Raw genomic sequence first — 25,941 nt, forward strand, 5'->3', positions numbered from 1 at the left:
TATTCTGGTGACTTATTCATTGTGGCAGGGATGGCTAAATGAGGGGATTGCCTTCGTTTAAGAACGAATGGTCTACCTGAATTCACAGGTACTAAATCGATTCATGGTAAACTTTCCTCCTGAAGCTGAGTCCGTTTGAATTTCTGCATGAACGATATTTTTGTCTAGCTTCCGTAAATTCAATCTCGTTCCATTCCACAAACCGGCTTTATTAACTTGATTAACATTATGGAGTCAACGGTAATGTACGTTCTGTGGTCACCTATCCAACTATTCAGAACCCATCGGTTTATGTTGCTAATTTGTTCGTTTCTTGTGCAAGAAAATGATACTTTGGAAATAATTGTACTCTGACTTGGAAGAAAAGAAGAACCAAGTGGATGTCATACAATTTTTTTGAAATACTGTTTTGAAGAATCTCAATAGTGCACTTTGGCCGAGTTCTCCGTTTTCGAGTTTTATAACCATTCAGCGAAATTAATTCATTTTGGGCAATGAAGTAGACTGTTTAAAACCTTATTGGATAACACCTGTTCTGTATCAGTCGGGAGTTACTGCGAGGCACTATCTGAAGCCTGCACAAAGCAAGGTCACATTTCCAACGAAAAGTGATTTGTTGTTCATTGTAAATAGCTGGCCTAATGTTGAAAGAGCATGAAGGGAAACCATGCTGCCTGATCCCATAGGATTAACTCAAAGTGTCTCATTCAATCCACGTCTTCTGACATTCTTATGTTACACGCAAAGCCCCGAGAATTTAGAGTCATTTATCTGTCTTTCCTGTAAGTTGACTTTACTCAGTTCATCTTTCTCAAAACACATCGTTTCAGCTTCAATTGTTTGTCTCTGTAACTGCATATTTTATCTTTGCCACTTTTGCCTTTGTTTACTCTTTTCGTCTTCCTTGTGGAGTTTAAGTGCGTTGCATTTAAAAACAATTAATTTAACACATGAAATTCATGCATCCTTTGATGATCGAGAATTGAAATGATTGACGTGATATATGATAGTAGGAAGGGAGAGGGTGAGCCCTGTGGGGGCACAAAGCCTACACCTGTCGAAGAGCACCAAGGGGTCTGCTGAAGGTGTTACGTCTATATCCCATAAACGAATCACCATCAACAGCATCATACGCCCTCACTCCATATGAGCACTGCATACTGGTTTGGAATTTAAGGCAGGCTTTTGGCACGCAAACTAGTGATTAGAAATTGTATACCACCACCTCTCTTACCCTTCCAGCCAACATTCTGATGGTACAAATTCTCTCGACGAATAGGGCTTGGACCGTCGAAGCAAGGTCAGAAACAATAACTTCCCGTTTTAACGATCACACAGTCTGCTTCACTGTTTCCTTATAGACAGAGGTACGGTGCTTTTCTTCTCCAGAACAGAAGAAAATTATCCATTCAGTTCATTGAAAGAGAGGACTTTTCACTACACAGTTTAAGTATGATGGTCATCCTTGCATTATTCTTGTAAACCAGTTTCAGTCTATGAATATTGAATTTTCACGACCGCATTGTAATCGAAACAGACTTTCAACGTATTAGGTCGTATTACGTACATGTAGTACGTGTTGAAGAGATGTTAAGTACAGAATAAAAATGGCCAGCCGGACACCAGTGGGATCCGAACCTACAACCTCCCGATTTCGCGTCGGTTGCTCTACCAATTGAGCTATGGTGGCCTAGGCCAGCTTTGTTCTGTTTGAAAGGATCTGAGCTACAGGTCTGGCACTGCTGCTAGCACACTGTAGAGTGCGTTTAAGTCGCCCGTTATGGGGCATGTCAATTATAATGCGGTCGTGAAAATTCAATATTCATGAATATCCAACGGTTATTGTTTCTAGGTTTTAAGATTTTATTATTTCTGAAGATATAATCATCATCATCATCTGTTTACCCTCCAGGTTCGACTTTTCCCTCGGACTCAGCGAGGAATCCCACCTCTACCGCCTCAAGGGCAGTGTCCTGGAGCTTCAGACTCTTGGTCGGGGGATACAACTGGGGAGAATGACCAGTACCTCACCCAGGCGGCCTCACCTGCTAAGCTGAACAGGGGCCTTGTGGAGGGATGGGACGATTGGAAGGGATAGGCAAGGAGGAGGGAAGGAAACGGCCGTGGCCTCAAGTTAGGTACCATCCCGGCATTCGCCTGGAGGAGAAGTGGGAAACCACGGAAAACCACTTCCAGGATGGCTGAGGTGGGAATCGAACCCACCTCTACTCAGTTGACCTCACGAGGCTGAGTGGACCCCGTTCCAGCCCTCGTACCACTTTTCAAATTTCGTGGCAGAGCCGGGAATCGAACCCGGGCCTCCGGGGGTGGCAGCTAATCACGCTAACCACTACACCACAGAGGCGGACATTTCTGGAGATATGTAGTACTAAACACACTGGTTAAGGATATAGTACCATATTTGAAGTACTTATTTGATTACTCCTTATATTAAGTCTGTGTGTGTGATACTAAATTCCGTTTCCTGTTACGAGTTGAGGATGAGGCGAGATGAAATTTTATGGCGAGATTTTTACGACCGGATCCCCTTCCCGACGCGAACCTAAGTTGAGGGGCTAATAAAGATGAAATGAATGATGATGAATGAAACTGGGTAAGGAGGTGGGAGGGATCGGCTGTGGCCTATGAATAGGTACTGTCCCGGCATTTGCCTGGAAATGAAAATGGGAAACCACAGAAAACCATTCTCAGGACAACCGAGTGTGGGACTCCCGAATGCAGAACTTGACTCCACAGCCGTTGCGAGTTAACGTGCTCGGCCATTCTGCTTGGGAATGGCTGCATGAAGTAGCTATACTAAATCCGGTAACTCGTTGGCGAAATTACGAACTGAATTTATAGAAGGCAGTTCGGGCATAGGAAAGCATATTCCAGTGAGGCTCAACTTGCAGAACCCCGTAGGGTATAACATATATTTTAGATTCAGAAAGTCGTATCCATCTTGATTAAAAGGAAACCAAATTCTCTGTATTTGAAAAATTCCTTCTGTTCCAATATGTTCAGAATATGTCTGTGTTCATAGGGCTTTCCTCAGCCTAGAAGTGGCAGATTTCCATCTAATAATCTATGCATTCATTCAAGTCCTAACTTGCAGATAAATGCAGGGATAGAACATTATATGGCGGGTTCACAAAAAGGGGGACCATTTCCTTCTTATTTTCCTTCTTTATCTGTTTACCCTCCAGGGTCGGTTTATCCCTCGGAATCAGCGAGGGATCCCAACTCTACCACCTCAAGGGCAGTGTCCTGGAGCTTCAGACTCTGGGTCGGGGGATACAACTGGGGAAGGTGACCAGTACCTCGCCCATAAAGTGCCAAGCAAGAAATACGTCACGAGGGCAGAGTTTGAGCAAAGCAAGTTTGGTCCAGACAAGCGAATTATTTTCACACCAACAACTGAATGTAGCTTGCTCTTGAATGAGCACAAATGAAAGTCTATACCTTTACACTAGGAACATAATTAACAAAAGTGGTAACGCCGTTTGTAAGAAAGCTCCGCCGTCTGCCGTGGCAGATAATTAGAGACTAGAATAGTGACTTATAGTGACTGACTAGGGAAAGATTTAATATCTCTCTGAATTTACGAATATTATAATTATATCTCTACACCCTTATTCTCATCCTTTTGAATATATTTAACCTTTCTCTAAAACTCAACAGAACCATGTTCCAACATTACTCACAAATACTGAATGAATACTGATACAGTTTCGGTGTTTTGAAATGTCCACAAAATTAATCCCACGCGGACAATAAAGCAATATATATGCCTAAGTAAGACCAGTGCCTGGGGTTGATATAATAAAGGCTTACACTTCAATTCACTCAACTCTTACCGGTGAACAATCAAATAAACGGGCAAATATCATTTTGTACGCCAGTCTGGAATAAAAATCGAGGCTATAATATATACAGGTACGCGGAAGTGTCTGGAGTGGCTTCAAATGGAAGCACCAGACGAATGGATATCATTGTCATTAAACCGGAAAACAAGAACGGAATTATCATTCACTCTATGATGCAATATGAATCATGTTCTGGTCAACCGGAATAACTGGATTTAGAGAAGAAGAGTATTTATGAGTCCACAGTCTCGTATTATAAAGAAAAATATGGACTGAAAAATCTATCAGTCACAGGCTTGATAGTGGGAGCCGGGGGGGAACAATTCAGAAATTCTTATCACAGTTTTGTACTCCATTAGACTTGGAAAACATCTGTTGACAAACATAGCGGTAGCTGCCATCCGCGGTTCAATATTCAATATCAATTTTAAGAAACCCTTTATACGGTCAATAGCATTGAGTACGTACTTTTTGACTATTAATTCCTTTTTGTCATCATCATCATCATCATCTGTTTTACCTCCAGGTTCGGCTTTTCCCTCGGACTCAGCGAGGGATCCCACCTCTACCGCCTCAAGGGCAGTGTCCTGGAGCTTCAGACTCTTGGTCGGGGGATACAACTGGGGAGAATGACCAGTACCTCACCCAGGCGGCCTCACCTGCTATGCTGAACAGGGGCCTTGTGGAAGGATGGGAAGATTGGAAGGGATAGGCAAGGAAGAGGGAAGGAAGCGGCCGTGGCCTTAAGTTAGGTACCATCCCGGCATTCGCCTGGAGGAGAAGTGGGAAACCACGGAAAACCACTTCGAGGATGGCTGAGGTGGGAATCGAACCCACCTCTACTCAGTTGACCTCCCGAGGCTGAGTGGACCCCGTTCCAGCCCTCGTACCACTTTTCAAATTTCGTGGCAGAGCCGGGAATCGAACCCGGGCCTCCGGGGGTGGCAGCTAATCACGCTAACCACTACACCACAGAGGCGGACAATTCCTTTTTGTACTGTATGTAAAAGACATTTCACATTCCATGGTCATATTATTATTATTATTATTATTATTATTATTATTGTTGTTGTTATTATTATTATTACTATTATTATTATATATATATGCATCGCTGGGGCCATCAAGGACCACGCTAAGTCTTGTTGCATTTGACACTGAACTTGGCCTTCTTTAGAGCCCAAATTTCCCTCATTCTTTGTGAGTGGGCCTGTTTACGCTCCTCTCTCCAAGGGGCACCGTGTCTTCTCTTCGGTTGCTGGTCTTGGTTTAGCCCGTTCGTCACCATTTTCTTGCGGAAGAGATCTCTGTTAATAGCATCTTCAGCTGAGATATGTAGTATTTGAAGGTCTTCTTTGGTATTTCTAAACCAGGGAATTGTGGTGAGATATGTAGTATTTGAAGGTCTTCTTTGGTATTTCTAAACCAGGGAATTGTGGTTTTGGGGTTTGAATCAAAAAAGTGAAATATTTCCTTAGTTAGTTTTCTTTCGTCCATTCTTTTCAGATGACAGTAAAATCGTGCCCATCTTTTTCTGATTGTGTCGGTAATTTTCTCTATTTTGCTGTAGACTTCCTTGTTGGATCACTTTTGATGGACTCCATTTCTGTACTTTGATCCCAAGATTCCTCTCACAATTTTGCGTTCTCTTTTCTCCAGTTCTTCAAGGAGTACTTTGTTGGCATTTAGAGACAGGGTTTCGGCTGCATATAGAACTACTGGCTTCAGAACTGTTTCATAGTGACGTATCTTGGTGTTTTGGGAAAGGCATTTTTTGTTGTAGATTGTGTGAGATGTTTGGTAGGTTATTTCCAGTTTGCGTACTCGCTCCTGAAGTGCTTCTTTCTCCAGTCCATTTTTCATGATGATCTCACCCAGGTATTTGAATTTGTCTACTCGGGTGATGTCCCCGTATTTTGTATGGAGTTTTGGTGGAGCCTCTTTGATGTTAGTCATTACTTCTGTTTTCTCAAACGATATCTTCAAACCAGTTTGTTCGGCAATTTCCTTTAAAATTTCAACTTGAGCTCTAGCGGTTTCTATGTCGTTTGAGAGAACAGCAATATCATCGGCAAATGCTAAGCAGTCTGTTGCGATCCCCTTAGTTTTGGTTCCTATTCTCAATGGACTGTAGTTGGTTTCCTGTAATCTCACCCGCCAGGTTCTGATGATCTTTTCAAGAACACAGTTGAAGAGTATCGGGGATAGCCCATCACCTTGTCGGACTCCTGTTTTGATGTCAAAGGAATGCGAGAGACATCCGTGGAACTTCACCTTGGATTTTGTATTGGTCAGGGTGGCTCTAATTAATGCCAGCAGTTTCAAATCAACTCCAAATTCATTTAAGATGTTTAGCAGGACTTCCCGGTCAATGGAGTTGTACGCTTTCGTAAAGTCCACAAAGACAGACACATACTGCTTGGACCTTAGTGTACAATATCTGATGATCGTTTTGAGATTTTGGATCTGTTCAGCTGTTGAGCGACCTTTTCTGAACCCTCCTTGGTATTCACCTATTTGATGTCCGACTTGTGCTTCCAAACGCTCCAGGATGGCAAGTGATATAATTTTGTAAGTCACGGGTAGCAAAGATATTCCTCTGTAGTTGTTGATGTTCTTCATGCTGCCTTTTTGTGTAATGGATGGATCAAAGCTATTTTCCAATCTTCGGGTAGGGTCTCCTTGTTCCAAATTTCTTCTATTTGCTTTTGCAAGATATCAAGTGATTCCTCTGGGGCATATTTCCATAGTTCTGCTACTACTGAGTCTTCCCCCGGTGCTTCGTTATTTTTGAGACGGGCAATGTGGCGCTTGATTTCATCTCTGTCGGGTGGTCTGGAATATGGGTACCTGAGTAAGGGTTCCTTGATTTCAATGGGGCTTTGCGGTTTAGAGCAATTAAGTAAATTCTTGAAGTAGTCTGCCAGAATGCAGCAATTTTCTTCATTTGACGTCGCCAGTGAGCCGTCCTTTCGCTCAAAGCATAGAGATGGTGGTTTATAGCCAGTGAGTTTGCGTTTGAAGGCTCTGTAGTACTCTCTGCTTTAATTCTTCCTAAAGTTTTGTTCTATCTTTTCAATGAGAGATTTTTCGTATTTACGTTTCTCAGTTCTGAACACCCTAGCTGCTTGGGCACGTTGGGTATTATAGATTTCCCAATCATTTTCTGATTTCGTAGAGTAGTACTGTTTCCACGCATTGAGTCTTTCTTGGAGGACTGATTCGCAGGTACCATTCCACCAGGCATGCTTTTTGCTTCTCTTGATTTCTGCAACGTCTTTGGCGGCCTCAACAAGGAGACTTTTGGCGTTGTTAAAGTCACAGTCATTTGCTCTAGCCTTCTCCTGGAACTCCTAGACCCTTTGCCGAAGTTTATCATTGTCGAAGAGTGTGATCTGTTTGGTTGTCTTCCTTGTGTTTGCGGGAATTGGTTTGAATTTGATAAGAGACATATAATGATCTGAGGCCACATTGATGCCTTTCTTTACCTTGACATTCATAATCTCAGGGCTGTTTCTCCTGGAGATTGCAACATGATCAATTTGGAACTCTCCGAGAGCTTGGACAGGAGAACGCCAAGTCATTTGCTTTCTGGGTAGATGGCGAAAGTGGGTCAACATGACCTGCAGGTTGTGATTTTCGCAAATGGACACCAGTCTTTTGCCGTTGGGATTGGTTCTTTTGTGAGCAGGGTAATTTCCTATAACTTTCTTGTACTTCTGTTCACGACCTAGTTGGGCATTGAAGTTACCCAAAAGAAGCTTGACATGGTGTTTGGGGATTTTGTATAATTTTTCATCCAGTAGGTCCCAGAAATTATCAACTTCGTCTGGATCAGACTTGTCCTTATCGTTTGTAGGAGCATGTGCGTTAACTAGGGCGTAGGTTTTGTTCGCGCATTTAATTGTGAGTATGGACAATCTGTCATTCACAGGTTCGAAATTTGCAACCGATTTAAGGATCTTGGTTCTAACAGCAAACGCGGTTCCAAGCATCACAGCTCCATTGAGGATTCCTTTTTGCGCTTTGCTCTTGAAAAATCGGTAGCCTTCGGATTCTTCATCTGGGTACCTTGTTTCGTATAGGGCCATTATGGATATCTGATTTTCGTGAAGAGCTTTGGTGAGGGTTTTCAGCTTGCCAGTTTGTGTAAGTGAATTTATGTTGAAAGTTGCTAGAAAGGTTTTAGATTTTCACCTGAGTTTTTGACTCTTCGGGGTACACCGAGACGCTCCGACTCGTCTCTTGCATGATGTCGAGTCTCCCCCAGAATCCGAACGAGACTCGTGCGCCTTGGCGTTCACGACGAGGGATTTATCCGAAGATTTACCCCCTGGAGTATGTTTCTTGAAATGTTGTGCCATCATGCTTTTTTGCCTTGACTTTGCTTTGGACGGGTACCCATCCTTTTACAACTAGGGTTGTTAGCCCTAGAGGTTGCCTCAAGATGTTTTCTGGCTTCTGGTCATTTACCAGTCTTCGCCGTAACCCTGGCAAGGGACCAGTTTTTTTTTCACGGTGGTATTTTATTTCCCTACTACCCTCTTGACTCTGCTGGCGGCAGAGCCAGCGAGCTTCCCCAATTCCCATCGGACGCGCCCGATGGAGGTAACCGGTAAATCCCCACACGGGTATTATTATTATTATTATTATTATTATTATTATTATTATTATTATTATTATTATTATTTTGCTAGTTGCTTTACGTCGCACCGACATAGATACGTCTTATGGCGACGATGGGACGGGAAAGGGCTAGGTGTGGGAAGGAAGGAATGAAGGAAGGAAGGTAGGAAGGAAGGAGGGAAGCGGCCGTGGCCTTAATTAAGGTAAATCCCCAGCATTTGCCTGGTGTGAAAATGGGAAACAACGGAAAACCATTTTCAGGGCTGCCGACAGTGGAGTTCGACCCTGCTATCTCCCGAATACTGCATACTGGCCGCACTTAAGCGACTGCAGCTATCGAGCTTGGTGGTCATATTATTTATTACATGGCATTTACTTTATAACGTGTTAAGCAGTGATGGTAGCTTGTGTACTGAAAAAATGAAGTATACTTCTTCCTAGTGGCAACCCTATAATTATGGAAGTTGTAAAATAATAAATACCCAGCGGGAAAAGGATACAACTGCAAATTATGAAATTACATTACAATAATTGTTAATGGAAATATATGTATATGGATGAAAATCTCCAATTTCTGAATGACTCAATATCTATCGCTATTGTTCACAATATCCAGCACTTTCATACTCAAACAAAAGATTGTGTGCAAATGTTGTATGAATAAGAAACATATTTCATGACTGACAAATATCTACCATGAAAGAACACTGTCATTATACGACATCAAAAGGCTTTGTTTTTCCTGCAGTAACTAAGCAACGGTCAAACCACGTATGAGAAAGTATATTACCCTTACGTCGTGAAATAAACGCACTACATTATTAGGACTGTTCGGTCATTAATCGACCTGAACTGAGGGAGTAATGCTAATTGCATGCTTTATTTCTGTCCAAGGATTTCTTTCTTACCGAATTTCATGTGGCATATACATTATTACTAGTATTATTATCATTACATTTTTGTTAGACGGAAAATCTTCCTTATAATTAGGAAGCTACAGGCATGATAAAAGGGATACAGGTTGATGGTATTGAAGGGTGAAAATGAGAAATGAAGAGCGCTGAAAACGACATTAGAGGTAAAGTCAGAAATGCATGTGTGGGCTTAGATAGTGGTGTCTCCCCATACAAATATATATAGGAGAGTTTCGTAGGTAAATGACGAATTCAGCTTGACGGAGCTTGGCGAAGTGACACGGGCAGTTCAGTACTGAACAATTATGATTTAAAATGTGAGCAATACTTAAGAATTTATACAATTCCATTATCTACACTTTTGACGTAATAGTTACGTAAGAAAGATTAGTGCAGCGTATTGAGCCCGAGTCCTGTAATGTTAATAATATACAGGCTTCACCCTCTTGCACTTTGTAGTCGAAATACTTTTGTCTATATTCACAGAAGAACAACGGCCCAATTAAATAAATGTCACGGAGCGAGTTGGCCGGGTATTTAGGGCCTCGGAGATATGAGCTTGTATTCGGGATATAGTTGGTTCAAACCCCACTGTCGGCAGGCCTGAAGATGGTTTTGAGTGGTTTCCTCATTTTACACCAGACAAATGCTGGGGCTGTACCTTCATTAAGGCCACGGCCGCTTCCTACCCATTCCTAGCCCTTTACTATCCAATTGTCGCCACAAGACCTATCTGTGTCTGTGCTACATAAAGCCAATTGTAAAAGAAAAGGAAGGAAAAAAAAGAAAAATGCAACCTCAGGTTTTATTAATTGCGAAGGCGTTTAGCTTTGAAAATCATTTTCGTTTTCAGACGAGTGCAGTCCTTTCTATCCTGTCTGTACTTTGGAGTAATATTTCAAATTTATCCCTATATAAATTTACAGAATACTGGAACAGTAATGTTGTTATTTATTTGTTTTACTTACTTATTCATCCTAAGAGAAGTAGAGGGAGACGAAGACAACGGGGATTAGGTTCAGTTGCTAATCATTTAAAGAAAAGAGGAAGAGAACGAAACGAGGGCATTGAGGCAGCTACAAATGGAGGAGAGTGGCGGCATTTAATAAATCCTCAGAGGCTTGCAGACTGAACTCTGAAATGTATAACAGACATGCAGGCAACTGCACGTAGATGAAATAATTGTAGAATCCAAGAAGAAGTCTTTGTAAGATTTCGGTAATAACCTAGCAAATCTAGATTTTGCGGCAGAGAAACCCTTCTGGGCAGTATTTCAGAAAGGAGAGGAAAACTAAATTGATACTGTTCCGCGTAAATAATTTGAAACATAGTGGATCCAATGGAATCACTGGACAGATGAGAGAAATATTTAGAAAGTCTTGTCAACACAAAAGGAAGTATTTCTTTTGACGGCGCGAACAATTGTGCTCATTGGGAGTAGTAAAATGGTGTTAATGAAATTTTACTTACCGGGTGAGTTGGCCGTGCGCGTAGATGCGCGCGGCTGTGAGCTTGCATCCGGGAGATAGTAGGTTCGAATCCCACTATCGGCAGCCCTGAAAATGGTTTTACGTGGTTTCCCATTTTCACACCAGGCAAATGCTGGGGCTGTACCTTAATTAAGGCCACGGCCGCTTCCTTCCAACTCCTAAGCCTTTCCTATTCCATCGTCGCCATAAGACCTATCTGTGTCGGTGCGACGTAAAGCCCCTAGCAAAAAAAAAAATTCTTGAGAAATTGGAAAGTATGGTAAATAACGTTTACTATCGTGTAGCGGAAAGAATAGATAAGATTAAACCTGAAATGTTGAAATATAGTCGGAAAGCAGGGACATAATCGCTTCATAGAGTTATAAGATTAGCATGTAATATTATGAGGGACCTTCTGATTAGACAAAAGCAGTAATTGCACCTGTATATAAGCAAGGGAACAGGAAGGAATGCAACAACTATGGAGCTACTTTACTCATTAGTACGCTAGGCAAGGTTTTCTCCGGCATTTTTGAATGGAGGGTGCCACAGGTGGATTATGGAAGGGAGGGTGCGGTCGGTGGTTGAGAATACGCCGGATGAAAACCAGTGAGATTTCAGATCGCAGACCGGCTGTTATGATCAGATGTTCAGTATGCGCGATGGAACAGAAAAATGATATGAGAAGAATAGACACTTATATATATGTTTTTCAGATCTATAGAAGGCATGTGACAGAGTACCGAGGGAAAACACGTTAGACGTCCTGGGATGTTATGAGAGTAAGGGTAGATTATTAAAAACAATTGAAATCTTTTAGGTTGACAATTGGGTTGCGGAAAGAGTTGATCGTAAAGTGAGTTCCTGGTTCAAGGTACTTACAGTGGGAGGAGGGGATTAAGTCAGGTGGAAACGTTGTAAGCAGTCTGGCCTATGCTAAAGACTTGGTCTTTATGGCAGACTGAGCTGAAATCCTGCAGTCTAATACTATGGAACGTGGAAATATATGTAATGAGTACGATATGAAAATTGACCTTTCCGAGACTAAAGTGATGTCAGGAGGGAAGAAAACTAAGAGAACTGAACGTCAGGTTGAGAATACAATGCTGGGACACTAGGATCATTTCAAGTATTTGGGATTATTCCCCCAGGATGGTAGTACTGTGAGTAAGATTGTATTTACAGTAGAGGAAGCAAAGCTGATGCAGTAAGCTCGCAGTTGCGATCAACAAGATTCTGTAAAACTGGAGAAAGCTCCCGGACGAGTTACCTTTCCACCGGTCTAGTTGCAGACCAATAAGTTAGATGTAATAGCGAGAATGATCGCTGGTAAAAGAAGGTAGGAAGAAAGGCAGGAGGATACTGGGAATGCGATATAAAAGCTAAGTTAGGAACGGACTCTCTTGGTGAAGCTGTGTGCATAAATGGGCTTCGGTGCTGAGTTATATGTGCAAATGGAGAATAAGTTACCTAGGAGAATAATGGATTTGGGCATATAGGGTAAGAGAAGTAGAGGGAGACTAAGACGACGATATTTTGAGTCAGTTTATAATTATTTAAAGATAGGTGTATGGAACAAAATGAGGCCATAGAGAAAGGAAATTCACAGAGGATTGCAGACTGGACGCTGAAAGGCTTATGAGTCTACAATGAAAATGTACGTACCATGAAGTATTGTACTCGTGAAAATACTTACAGCATGATTAGTCTTGTAGATGTCGCCTCGGCGCTCTTCCATACTTACAGAATGGTTCCTTTATCTTCCCCTCAGGGGCACAGTATGTTCTCCATCAGTTCATAAAATAATAAAATAAATCAATATTAGATAATAAACCAATTATTAATTCATTAGTTTTAATCACTGATAAACTCGATTTACATATTGGATTATAATTTGATGTTGAAATTTCATCATATAATGGCTTCCATTATGAATTCATAACTCATGGCCATCGTGATCCACATTTACTCATCTGATTAATTAATTAAACAATTAAAGGATATCGATTTGACATAATTAATTATCCAAATGCAATGAAACTTAAATCAACAGATTGTCTGCATGGCAAAAACAACCTTAATTGGATTGAATTTAAATTGAATACAAATTCGACCTTAATTTACATAACTAATTGTCTGAAAATGTAATGATAGTGACCGATACAATAATTACTTCAATTTTACTCAACCATTTCAGCAGCGAATACGTGTGTCAGTTTACATCGTGAATCTTAAATCAACAGACTTGTTGCATGGCAGAAACAACCTTAATTGGATTGAAATTAAATTGGATAAAAATTCGACCTTAATTTACATAACTAATTGTCTGAAAATTTAATGATAGTGACCGATACAATAATTACTTCAAAGAATACAATATTTACTTAAAACCTAATAATAACAAAACTGTGACAAATCAAAAAGTATTAAGAATTAATTAAAATTGGATTAGTTAGGTCCATTTTTACTCAACCATTTCAGCAGCAAATACGTGTGTCAGTTTACATCGTGAAATGCATACACTCTTTCGCTTTCATTTTTACCAACTATAGAAATCACATGACTATCTTCGACCATTTCTCTGTTAATTACGCATACAAAACACCATTCAAAGTCAACCAACTTTGGCTCCATAAGTGTGACCTTGTTGTGAACAAATGTTCCTATATTTCATGTTACACAACCCACTGACCTAAACTGTTCACACACCATACACAAAATAGTGAAACACAAATAAACATAATTCACCACATGAAGGTCGGTTGGGTCCTGAAAATGTAAATTAAATTTCAACTCTGTGGCAATTGCTCATAATATTTGTTGGAAGCTAAATATGCCTCATATTTAAATTTTAGTTACACTGAAATGTGGCAAGCTGGATGGATTTTCCCTTACCTAATTTTTACACAAGTACTTAAACCGTCATCATCAATACCTTAGTCACTGTTATTTCCACCACTTCGACATTGACAACAGAAATATCAGTTTACATCTTCACTTAAAATAATGTACATGATTCAGTGGCCTCTCTTTTATGTATTAATTTGTCCATCCGGCCTTTTTCTCCTTCTCTCTGGTGTCATAGCCATGTATTCAAACATGCCTATGAAGTTCGGTTCTTGTCTCAGCTATCTATCGTAACTCTATTATACTTAACGTAGCATAACACGGTCTTCGCGGTCAAAATATACATGAACATGGCACAGTGCCTAGAGCCGTACCCAACGAAATGAACGAAGAAAACTCTTTAAAAAACGGAAACCAGTTAAATCTGCACACATACAAAAGAAAACTCTAACTACTAAGAATTGACACTAACAATGGCCGTCGAAACAAACAAACCCTGGAAACAAATGACATAAAAACGTTTACGTTTTAGTGGTCACCAGTGGTGAATTCCGCGTTTCTCAATTCAATTCTCCCCCAGCAATGAATCAGTGGGTTTTAATTTACTATTACTTCACATGAAAAATGCGCGTGTTGACCAAAATGAATTACTTTCAGCAGGAACGGTAATTCTTGAACCAAGGCACAGTGTTTTTATACTTGGTTCCCAGAATCTGAACTCGTAAGATTTTACGGTGGATTGAGGATCATAAATACACAATCATTATCATACTGGTGAACTTCATATTCTCATATATGTCTAAAATTATCTAATTCAACATCCATCACAATGAATAATTACCATGCTCTTACTAAAAATCGCTTCAGTACTTTACCACACTTTTAATATTTATTCTCTCTTAAAACAAATCCCATTTAAATAAAATGCCGTAGATATTCGCACCATAGACTAATCGTAAAAACAAATATACGTTAACTTCTGACACCTTCACTTACTATCTCAAAAATATACCTGACCCTCTGCAAATATTTATGATTATTATTATTATTGTTATTATTTTAATGATTTAACTGTACGGACGTCGGGACGTGCATTTCACTTTATTAAACATCTTAATAATTAGCAACATGGAGGCTCACATATGGTTTTTCGTGATAATAAGGAAAGTATTCTTTAGTTCATTTGTTATCTTATCACCGTACTGAAGATTTTCTCAAATAACTTCCTCTCCAAGACCTGGAGGTATTCACAACTTTCCACAGGAGACATCAATTCTCCGAACTTCACATCCATCTCCCTATAGGAGGTATATCAATTATTAAATTCATTCGCACTCATGGCGGTCAATTACAGTGTTATACAGCAGACCCTTCCAATATCGTTTGCTGCACCCCAACTGACGTGCTCATGGTTATTTAGGGGTGCTATTCCCCTGCAGGAGTACTGTATGGTCCTAATGTTCAGTGAGCACATTTTACACACGGTTCTGAACCTCAACGAAATATTATATGACCCGTTCGTAAAACATGACGCCTTGAAATCATGTATCAACATCTTTTTACCATGTAACTATGTTAAAGTGTCGTGCCTCGTGAGCGAGTGTAACGATGAGGGGAATCAATGCCTAAAACTATACAGGTAACAGTGCAGTAATTAATGTTTTAAACACCGAACCGGATAGCGTATGTACTCTGCTCTCGTACTAACAGCGAGTCTCGAGCAGTGTAGCGTAGGGGATGAGGTTAAACGTTCGCCTAGCAATTGGCGGAATTTGTCGGCGACGGTTTGAATCCTGCATCGCTCAAATATTTTTACAAGGGTATGATGTTAGAATACGTAAAAGCAGGCCAACGTTTGCTACATTAAAACAGTAGAATGACGCTGTTATTCATCCTGTGCCCTGCGCATACTCCGCTGGTCAGGGCCTGAATGTACTGCAATCTCTGCTGTCATTCGGCATGTGCTCCACAGAGGAATACGTTGACATGCTCCTCATTTATGGGCAAGCAAGATAAAACGCGTGCGATGCAGTACGTCTTTACAAGGAACGGTATCCCGACAGGCGACACCCGGCTGCTATGACATTCCGCCGTGTTGAAAGGCGCCTAAGGACAACAGGCGCGATTTCCAACCATCCACCACTCCGCGATAGGCCCATTACATCGTGTGAAACAGAAGAGGCCGTTCTGGAGGCAGTTCTTAATAATCCACACATCAGTACAAGGGCGATTGCATGGCAGGTGAACACCAGCAAGCCGTCCGTCTGACGAATACTGCAGACACATAAATTTCACGTATACTATCTTTAGCTACACCAAGAGTTCTATGGGCGGGATTGTGAAGCTCGAATGGAGTTCTGTCGATGGCTATTAGGCAAGTTGGACAATGATGCAGCATTCGTACCGCATATTTTGTTCTCGGACAAATCGCGCTTCTACAAAAATGGGAAAGACAATCGCCACAACATGCACTATTGGTGTCCGGACAGTCTTCCCTGCATGCGAGAGGCGGCCCATCAAGTACGATGGCGAGTGAATGTTTGGTGTGCAATCTTGAGGGGATCGCCTGATCGGACCTTATTTCTTTGAGGGTCGTTGGACGGGCCCACGCTACCTGCTCTTTCTGCGCCAGGAACTCCCACTGCTGCAGAAGGATGTGCCCTAATCGATGTGGTTGCAACGGGATGGAGCTACACCACATTCGACTTTGCCCGTTCGTAACCATCTGAACGAAGGATTGGCAGGGAAATGTACAGGACGGGGAAGCCCTGTTTCTTGGCCCACCAGATCACCAGATTTAACGCCACGAACACATTCATTCTCAAACAATTTGCATGAAAGCGGGTATTGTACTTACAGTATATGACGTGCGGTACAAATTAAACAAATACCCTTTCAAAAGTTTGTAATCTTCGCCCCGGTCTCGAACCTCCCACCTGACATGCAAGCCCGCTCCGCCACGCCTTTACCAACTACACTACGGTTCCGTACGATGCACTGCGCAGCTTATAGCAAGTATTAAGTTTACTGCGATCACAATATCAATTTAGTGTTTCGCCGGCGTGTCAGGGTCATAATTATGATCTAGAAGGCACACGCATGTCTTCCAGTGATTAATACGAGTATAACGTTACGGCGTCCTATCATGGTGAGTCGGAAAATACCAAGATATCCGGTTGTGTTTTTCACAGCATACAGGCAGGGCAGATGTTTTCAGGACGCAATGAATATTGTGGATTGTATAAAACTACATTGAAAGGGGCGGCTGAATCACGCTGTATACTTGCAACTGCAGTCAACGTCGAAACGCACTGATCTCCATTTCATTCACGACAGTACGACACACAATTCGTTTATCACGACTCATATTTCTTTCTTTCTTTCTTTCTTTCTTTCTTTCTTTCTTTCTTTCTTTCTTTCTTTCTTTCTTATTCTGTTTACTTTCCAGGGTTGGTTTTTCTCTAGGACTCAGCGAAGGATCCCACCTCTACCGTCTCAAGGGCAGTGTCATGGAGCGTGAGACATTGGGTCGGGGATACAACTGGGGAGGATGACGCGTACCTCGCCCAGGCGGCCTCGCGTTCTATGATGAACAGGGGCCTTGGTGGGAGATGGGACGATTGGGAGGGATAGACAACGAAGAGCGACGGAAGCGGCCGTTGCCATAAGTTAAGTACAATCCCGGCATTTGCATGGAGGAGGAGTGGGAAACCACGGAAAACCTCTTCCAGGAAGGCCGAGGTGAGAATCGAACCCACCTCTACTCAGTTTCCACCTCAGCCATCCTGGAAGTGGTTTTCCGTGGTTTCCCACTTCTCCTCCAGGCAAATGCCGGTATGGTACCTAATTTAATGCCACGACCGCTTCCTTCCCTATTCCTTGTCTATCCCTTCCAAACTTCCCATCCCCCCACAAGGAGCCTGTTCAGTATAGCAGGTGAGGCCGCTTGGGCGAAGTACTGGTCTTCCGTCCCAGTTGTATCTCCGACCTAAATTTTCACGCTCCAGGACAATGCCTTTGAAGCGGTAGAAGTAGGACCCCTCGCTGAGTCCGAGGGAAAAACCAACCCTGGAGGGTAAACGGATTAGGAAAGAAAGAAAGAAATACCGAAAATAAACTTCCACAGATTCCGAAATTTCATCACGACACGCATCCTACTGATACAAGTAAAAATTCAAAATATATACATTCGGACAGCTAAGATTCGAGACCATAACTAATACTAATTTACATAATTAAGGCAGGTATGGCATGTTAATCACCTATAGATGCCCAATCACGTCCCGTAGTCGACATCCGACCCCCAACATAGTTGGGTCTTTTATTACATACTCGAAATAAATCCACAGAGTTATCCAAGTCAGATCTTGTTCCATATATTTTTAAACTTTAATATAATTGGTATACACACCACTCAACAAAGGAACACTTTGTCACGCGTTTGATTAATATACACGTAAATCACAAAAAATCACGTCTCATAAACATTTGAGACTGGCGATAGTACGTCAAACTACGCTGACTAATGAAAGTTTCTCGAAAGCGTATTACAGCAGTAGACCGATTCCTCAGCAGTCAGAAATCGGTCGTCCTTTACTGTGTTAATGGGTTACCTCTACGAAAATGGAAGTTTGGCCTCCTTCTCAATGTTTGCAGGACACTCCCGTTCTTTTCACACAAATCTCTGTCCTAACGATGCTGAATAATTACTCTAGTGTACGTAACATTCTTGATAAAGTTTAATCCTAATAAACAGTGCTCTAATCATCGACACGGCCTGCGGTTATTTCAAAACAGTTTCGGAGGGTTATTGGTTCGAATACAATTCTAACTACAGGATTTTCCACCCTCGTACCTGAAATAAGTTCAGAGAGCCTAGTCTTCACAATGTGCCTGACACACTTCAATATTCATTATTCCTTCCATTAACTCACCTCGCCCTTAACTGTTCCATACGCGGTAAGCTTTTGACGAAGAGATCACTCAAATATTATTCACTTATTTATTTTTATTTATTTAGTCTGATCCAGGACACCCTAGATTTGCCATAAGACACAGAATAATACACAATAACAATTTTGAGGGAAGATAAAATGATTAATGTTAAAAAAATGATAGGTTACAATTAACCATGTTAAATGGCATGAACTCCATATAAATGGTGACGAAGAATCGAAACGGAGTACTTGATGAGTGAGACGACTATCTCATATTGTAGGCTTCTCGCTAGTTTATATTTTTATCGCCATGTGACGAAAGATTTGGGAATTGTTCCCCTCGCGCCAAAGAAAAGTCCAGTCACCGTAATTCTTTTAAGGTTATACGACTCAAGAAAGAAAGGGATGGTTGGATTATAGATATCCTTTTTCTCATTGTCTACGTCAGTCGGCTGAGAGGCTGAAGATTCAAAGCGTACCGTAGGATCAATAATTTCTGCTTCGTTCCTCCGTCTGTCAATCGCTATAATATCAATCCTGCGAGTGCTGCCTCCTTCGGCGAGGCAGTGGACTTCTTCGTACACTTCTAGATTTTTGAGACGAAGAGCATTAGCAATCAGGTTTCTGATGATGTTATGGCGTTTGATCCTAAGCAGTTCTCCTTGAGGGCAACTCCCCAGCACATGTGGTAAGGTTTCATACTCACTGCAGTGTCTGCAGTGGCCTGTGCTGGTAGAACGTCCCGGCAGAGTACGTACTGGTGCAACCATCGCTGTCATCTTCAACATCTCCCTCCATTCCGAACAAGTTAAACCATCTCTTCTGGTAACCCAAGAATTAGCAGCAGGAACTTGAGCAAATAACTCAACACCTCTTCCTTTTTGTGGATATGCACACCAAGCTTCAAATTCGCGTGTTCTAAGTATATCGCGCAGTTGTCTAACAGATTTCGTTGATGTCTCTTCATTGAGTTGAAGTTCAGATAGGCAGCGAGTTTTTATTGCTGTGAAATTTCGAACGCTAGTTTTCACTCCTGAATTTTCTTATCTTCTTAGTTCACTTCATTTAAAATAACGTACATTCACAAACCAACTGACCGAACTATTCACTGACGATCCGGCAAAAAAAGACGTGTTGACGACTTGTCGATCCAGCAAACAAGTAAGACGCTGTTGTGTAGGGATGGGGAGATTCTGAACGAGTGATTCATAATGAACGAATCATTGCACTGAACGATTGAATCATGATTCAGTGAACGAAATGAATCGACTCGTTTTTGAATTGAAAGCTGAATCGAGATATGGCAGCTGCAACTCGTTCCTTGGTTCCTCGTTTGTTCTCATTCATATCGCCGAATCGGTTATCCACCATTTTTTGAATCAATGACAACTTGTGAAGAACGACTCTGTTCTTTTTTAATTAACCTGAACTAAAAGTCCGGTTCACAAGTCAAATACTCCTAGCCTAACCTTACAGGAAATATATTTTATTAAATAAGAAATGATCACGTCGTTTCAAGTCACATACTTCACGGAACTGTAATATACACTCAACTTCCAGCTCGGTGCGAAATGTTAGGTTAAGTTTACTGCAAGGTTCCCGTTCCCGTTCGTTCTCTTGAACTACTGTGAACTAATGTGTGATCATGGCCGCAAAAATGTTCATATCTACTACAAATTTCAAATTCGATTGTCGTATAATTTCGAAGTTTGGAAAGGATTGGTCAGACAGTTGTGTAGCATTTTTCGACTCTAACCTCTAAAAAGGATATTACTCTTGTTAAAATCCTAGCAATTACCTTGAACATTTCACTTCTTGTAACTTGTATACTTGTAAAGCAGTAGCAGTAATAAAGAACATAACGGAATGATTCATCTGAGTCCATGGTTTCTCGTTCGGCTCTCCGTTGCGTGGTATTCGAATGAACGAATCAAATGAATGAATCATTTTGGTGAATCGTTTCAAATGAATCTTTTCTTCTAAATGAATCAGATTCCCCACCTCTACTATTGTGTGGTGTAGCTGTCATATATTCACTTTTTCCCTACACTGCCACCCTCTGGTCTGGCTGCATGAAGCCTGGGAAATCACCGCTGATACTACGTGGATAACTTACCTTGATCATTAACATACATATGCCAAATATTTCCTACCAGTCTTGCAGTCAACTGTGCCGAACATTTATTTACTGAAGTTTTCTTCCCTGAATTTTGGGCTTAGCGTCGGTAGGTTTAGGCCCTTGGAGGATGAACTCCCTATCAGCCGCTTTACCACTCTGCTAGAAGACACTGGAATACTGCGTAATAGTGATCCAACATTATTTATTGAACTTGTAAGTAACTCAGCGTCCGCCTCTGTGGTGTAGTGCTAAGTGTGATTAGCTACCACCCCCGGAGGCCCGGGTTCGATTCTAGGCTCTGCCACGAAATTTTAAAAGTGGTAGAGGGCTGGAACGGCGTCAACTAAGCCTCGGGAGGTCAAATGAGTAGAGGTGGGTTCGATTCTCACCTCAGCCATCCCGGAAGTGGTTTTCCGTGGTTTCCCACTTCTCCTCCAGGCAAATGCCGGGATGGTACCTAACTTAAGGCCACGGCCGCTTTCTTTCCTCTTCCTTGTCTATCCCTTCCAATCTTCCCATTCCCCCCGTAAGGCCCCTGTTCAGCACAGCAGGTGAGGCCGCCTGGGTGAGGTCCTGGTCATCCTCCCCAGTTGTATCCCCCGACCCTGAGTCTGAATCTCCAGAACACTGCCCTTGAGGCGGTAGAGGTGAGATCCCTCGCTGAGTCCGAGAGAAGAACCAACCCTGGAGGGTAAGCAGATTAAGAAGGAAAGAAGTAACACAGCACTGCAGTCGAGAAATTTAACCTATTCAAACTATCCATCATGGAGTACTAATATTCTCTAACTGTTGGCAATTGTGCAGAATAGTTTTAAATTTTCCAGGTTACCGCCAATAAAAATGAACAGCGTTAAATCCTCATTGGTTGCCCATGGACGATACCAATATTTCAAGGGAGGTCTGGTTATCTCTGTCCCTCTCTTCCTGAATCCCTACCTTCGTCTTAAAATTCGCCTCGTGAACATCTGGTTGTAGCTGGCTGATCTTTTTAAAGCAGCAAACAAGCCAGGCGAGTGCAGAAATTTCTGTTTCCTGACGACAAAGACCATGTTTGTTCCACATACTACTTTTAAGGCCTAATTCCCTTAAGAAATATGCAAATTTATAAATTATAACATCCGGCTTAGGCGTACGGGTGCAGTATTGTACCCTTTAAATTTATTTAGGGTATGGATGTAGTATATATGTATTTCCCATTTCTGGGTAGTGTCTAATTTAATATATTCTGTTTTTTAAATAAGGAGTACTCTAGGTATTCCAGGCTTTCTTTTATTTTTCACAACTGGGTTTGTCTTGTTCGGTCAGCTGCGACCATAATAATGTCGTGTTTTGCGTTGTCTACTTCTCCATTGGAATACGTAACTTATGGTACTGATGTAAAAACAGGAAAATTCATAATGTTGTATTTTATCAAGTTTTTTTTAATGCTAGTGGCTTTACGTCGCACGGACACACATAGGTCTTACGGCGAAGATGGGATAGGAAACGTCTAGGAGTTGGAAGGAAGCGACCGTGGCCTTAATTAAGGTACAGCTCCATCATTTGGCTGGTGTGAAAATGGGAAACCACGGAAACCATCCTCAGGGCTGCCGACAGTGGGATTCGAACCCACTATCTCCCGGATGAAAATTCACAGCTGCGCGCCCCTAACCACACGGCCAACTCGCCCGGTCAAGGTTTTTTAGGGTTATGTGAAACATACTAAAACATGTAAAACTCTCACCCTAATTTAATCAAATTTTAGACCTCAGAAAGTTAACCTTCACAAGGATTCATTTATTTCAGACACGAATCTGCACACAATACTGGAGTATGGCAGTCAATTCACTCTAGTTTTAGTGGGCATGCACTGGGCAGGCAGAGTATCCACATATTTGAGGACGTTTAAATACCACCGTACTGGGCCGGGATCGAGCCCACCTACATGAAATCAGTAGGCAAACGCTCTACTATCTCAGCTACACAGACCGGCCTAGAATTTCATTTATTTACTGGATATACGAAGTGTGCCTAAGTCGTAGGTGCAAACTGTACAGTGTGTATACGGCAATACCCCTAATAAACATAGATCTGAAAACCACCCGTTTCACAAATATGACGCAACTGTCACAAAGTTGTTCATGCTTTATGTTTCAAGTATCAGGATCCACACTGGATTTCAACAGTATTTGCAGTCACATTTAAAGCATAGGTTGCGGTACCTCACACAGTTTTGTTGAAGAGATGGCCGACATCGACTTCATCAATGATGCACCATGATAGGTGCTCCAAATGTTGCAACAAATACAATAATCTGTTGTTATCCAACGTGCAATCTACGTGAACTACGTTTTAACGGTCGAAATTGTGATTACGTCGTTGTCTCAGTAGAGGCTGGTTTCCGGACCTGTGCTTGTTGAGACGTTTTTATTTGTTAAACTGACCTTTACATATCAATGTGTGTTTATAATTTTGACACACCCTGCGTGGGCAATTTTTGTAATTCAGTCATGAAAATAGAAACAGATACGCTACAAACACAGGACAACTACCTAGTTGCCACAATAATAATACTATTTGTTTAACAACCCTTAAATTGTTATATAATTTGAGACGCCAGGGTGACTGAGTGTTGTCCAGCAGCAGCTTCCTAATGTTCCAACAGCCAAGTAACCACAGTAAAGAACCTGCAATCTTAACTAAACAATAAAACGACCGAGTCACTGCGGTCGATTTGGTTGATGGAACTCATTACCTTAAAACACGCACTAAAATAATTTACGACATAGGAAATAGTTACGAATTCATTCCGGATTCTTATGTTTGCGATGTGTTTCTCAGCATAATAAATTGCTAATTTTCAGTCATACTCCTGAAGAAGGATGGTGTCTCGTCTAATCTTTAGAATTTCCGACCAACGTGCTTTCCACTGAGTGAATGCTGCGATAAACAGATTGTCCTTCTATCTGATATAAAGTTAAGGGCTTAAAATCGTCAGATGATTATTAATATTCCAACAAATCGTGCAGGAAGATGAAATGCAATTCACAAAAGAATGTTTGGAATATTGGTTATAATACTTTGTACACCTAATGAGATTGCCGGTGTTATGCAAGTAGGTGTTAGGTACCAGTAACGGGTCCTGTGAGAAATGAAGAAACTTACGTTACGACAGGAGCTCATCTGAAGGATCACATTATACAAATGTACTGTGAACAGCTACTCGTGCATAATAGCTCTGGTTCGTGTCTTGAATATAGTGTTCTCATCAAATACTTCCCTGCTAGCGAAATCTTAGAACAGGAGTTGTTCAGTTGTGATTAACCCTGAGAGAGAGTCCAGTCAGTAAGAATCAGTTTAACGAGAACAAAAATGAGTAATTAATAGACTGTCTTTGCAAAGGGATCATACATGAGGCGAGCAAATCCAACTAAGGAGGTTGAACACAAGTGTTAAACTTGTAAGCACTAGGGGTGCCTGACACAATGGCTTAACTGTTGGCTAAAGTTCGAATTTCTGTCGATTTGTGTTTGACATATCACGGAAGGCACTCAGATAAACCAGATTGTTTTCAGTGACCCCAAAAATAACCTGCATCATAAGAAAGTTCTTTCTTGTACAATAGCATTTAACTTGTTTCGTACATGGCACTGCATGTAGAGTGAGTGCTCTGCAGTTAGTTTAAAGAGCGGGGACGTGCATTGTGACCTCCTATTCTCACTCATACTGAACACCAAGTTTTGAATTCGGTAAAGAAAAAGGCTTCATACTTTGCAATTTTGACAAGGAAATGTCATAAGTATGTTGGCCCAAATTACATCATTTTTGGATTAGTATGAAATGATAAGTAATTTACTGAACGTAAATTTGACCCTTAGACTATACTGAACATTTCTGAAAATTATATGAAAGTGATAAAGTAACTGAGTGGGGGAATAATTTATTCGATGACAACATACATTATGCAGTGATGATGAGAATGAATATTGAGTGATAATGACTTCCCTAAAGTCTTTTAGTAAAATGTTACATTTCTGGAGCACTTTCAGTAGATTTTATTGGATCTTCTTCAACCAGTAACACCCAACCAGACGAAGTAATATGATTGTTATAAATCAGTTGAAATAATTTAAAATCATTTAAGTAATGTCTTTACACCTCATTTTAACTAGGGTTTAGAAAAGTGTTTATTAAATTGTATTTAATACTGTTAGGCATCAGTCTAGAACAAGAGTCTGAAGTTTTTCAGGTATTTTCCATATTGTCTTGCTAGGACCTAGATTGCATTTGCAACCCCAGCTGGCTTCACGCCGATAGAAGATGAACATTTACTTTCTCATTTGACAGCACAGTATATTGGCGCGACAGAGCACGCAGCTGATGACGACTCCTCTGAACAATAGTAAATTTCCAGAGAATTTTGTCATCTTTGATATAACAAAAGCTCACATTCACAAGGCCAACTCATTCAAATATCTTGGAGAATGGATAACCCCAAATGTTAATGAGGACCTTGCAATGAAGAGTAGATGCACTAAATTAGAAAGAGATTACCATCTTTGTAAGAACATATACAAGTCTAAATCCCTCTCCTTGAATCTTAAACTTAGACACTACAACACCGTAGTAAGACCCTCTGTACTGCACACCTCAGAATGCCTAAACATGACCCGGAAAGGACAACTCATAAAACTGGAACTGAAAGGGCGAAAGATCCTCAGAAGGATTATGGGTCCCATTAAAGAAGGAGATGGGTACAGAGTCAGGCACAACAAGGAGCTGTACAGTAAAACAGAGAGCATTACAACAGCTATGAGGAAAAGAAGACTAATGTTCTATGGTCACGTAGTCAGGATGGACAGCCTGAGACTCACTTCAAGGATCTTTAACACTGTATCTAGAGGGAAAGCAACAAATGCCAAATGGACGAATTTAGTTCGGAAATACCTGCAATACCTAAACATTGATCACATTGATATTTACAACCGAGATAAGTTCAGAAAGTTAATCAAGACTCTCTCCAGTCACTAACAGCTAAATCACTGCGTCCAGGAGTAGGAGTGAAATGGACTCAAGAAAGAAAAGACATACATAGCGCTAGAATGAAGGAATACTGGGCTAAGAAGAAGAAAAGAGCTCACCAGAGTTAAGAACCACGTGGTCCATCGTAGGCCTAAACGAAGA

This window comes from Anabrus simplex, chromosome 1 (assembly GCF_040414725.1).
Source record: "Anabrus simplex isolate iqAnaSimp1 chromosome 1, ASM4041472v1, whole genome shotgun sequence".
NCBI lineage: Eukaryota > Metazoa > Arthropoda > Insecta > Orthoptera > Tettigoniidae > Anabrus > Anabrus simplex.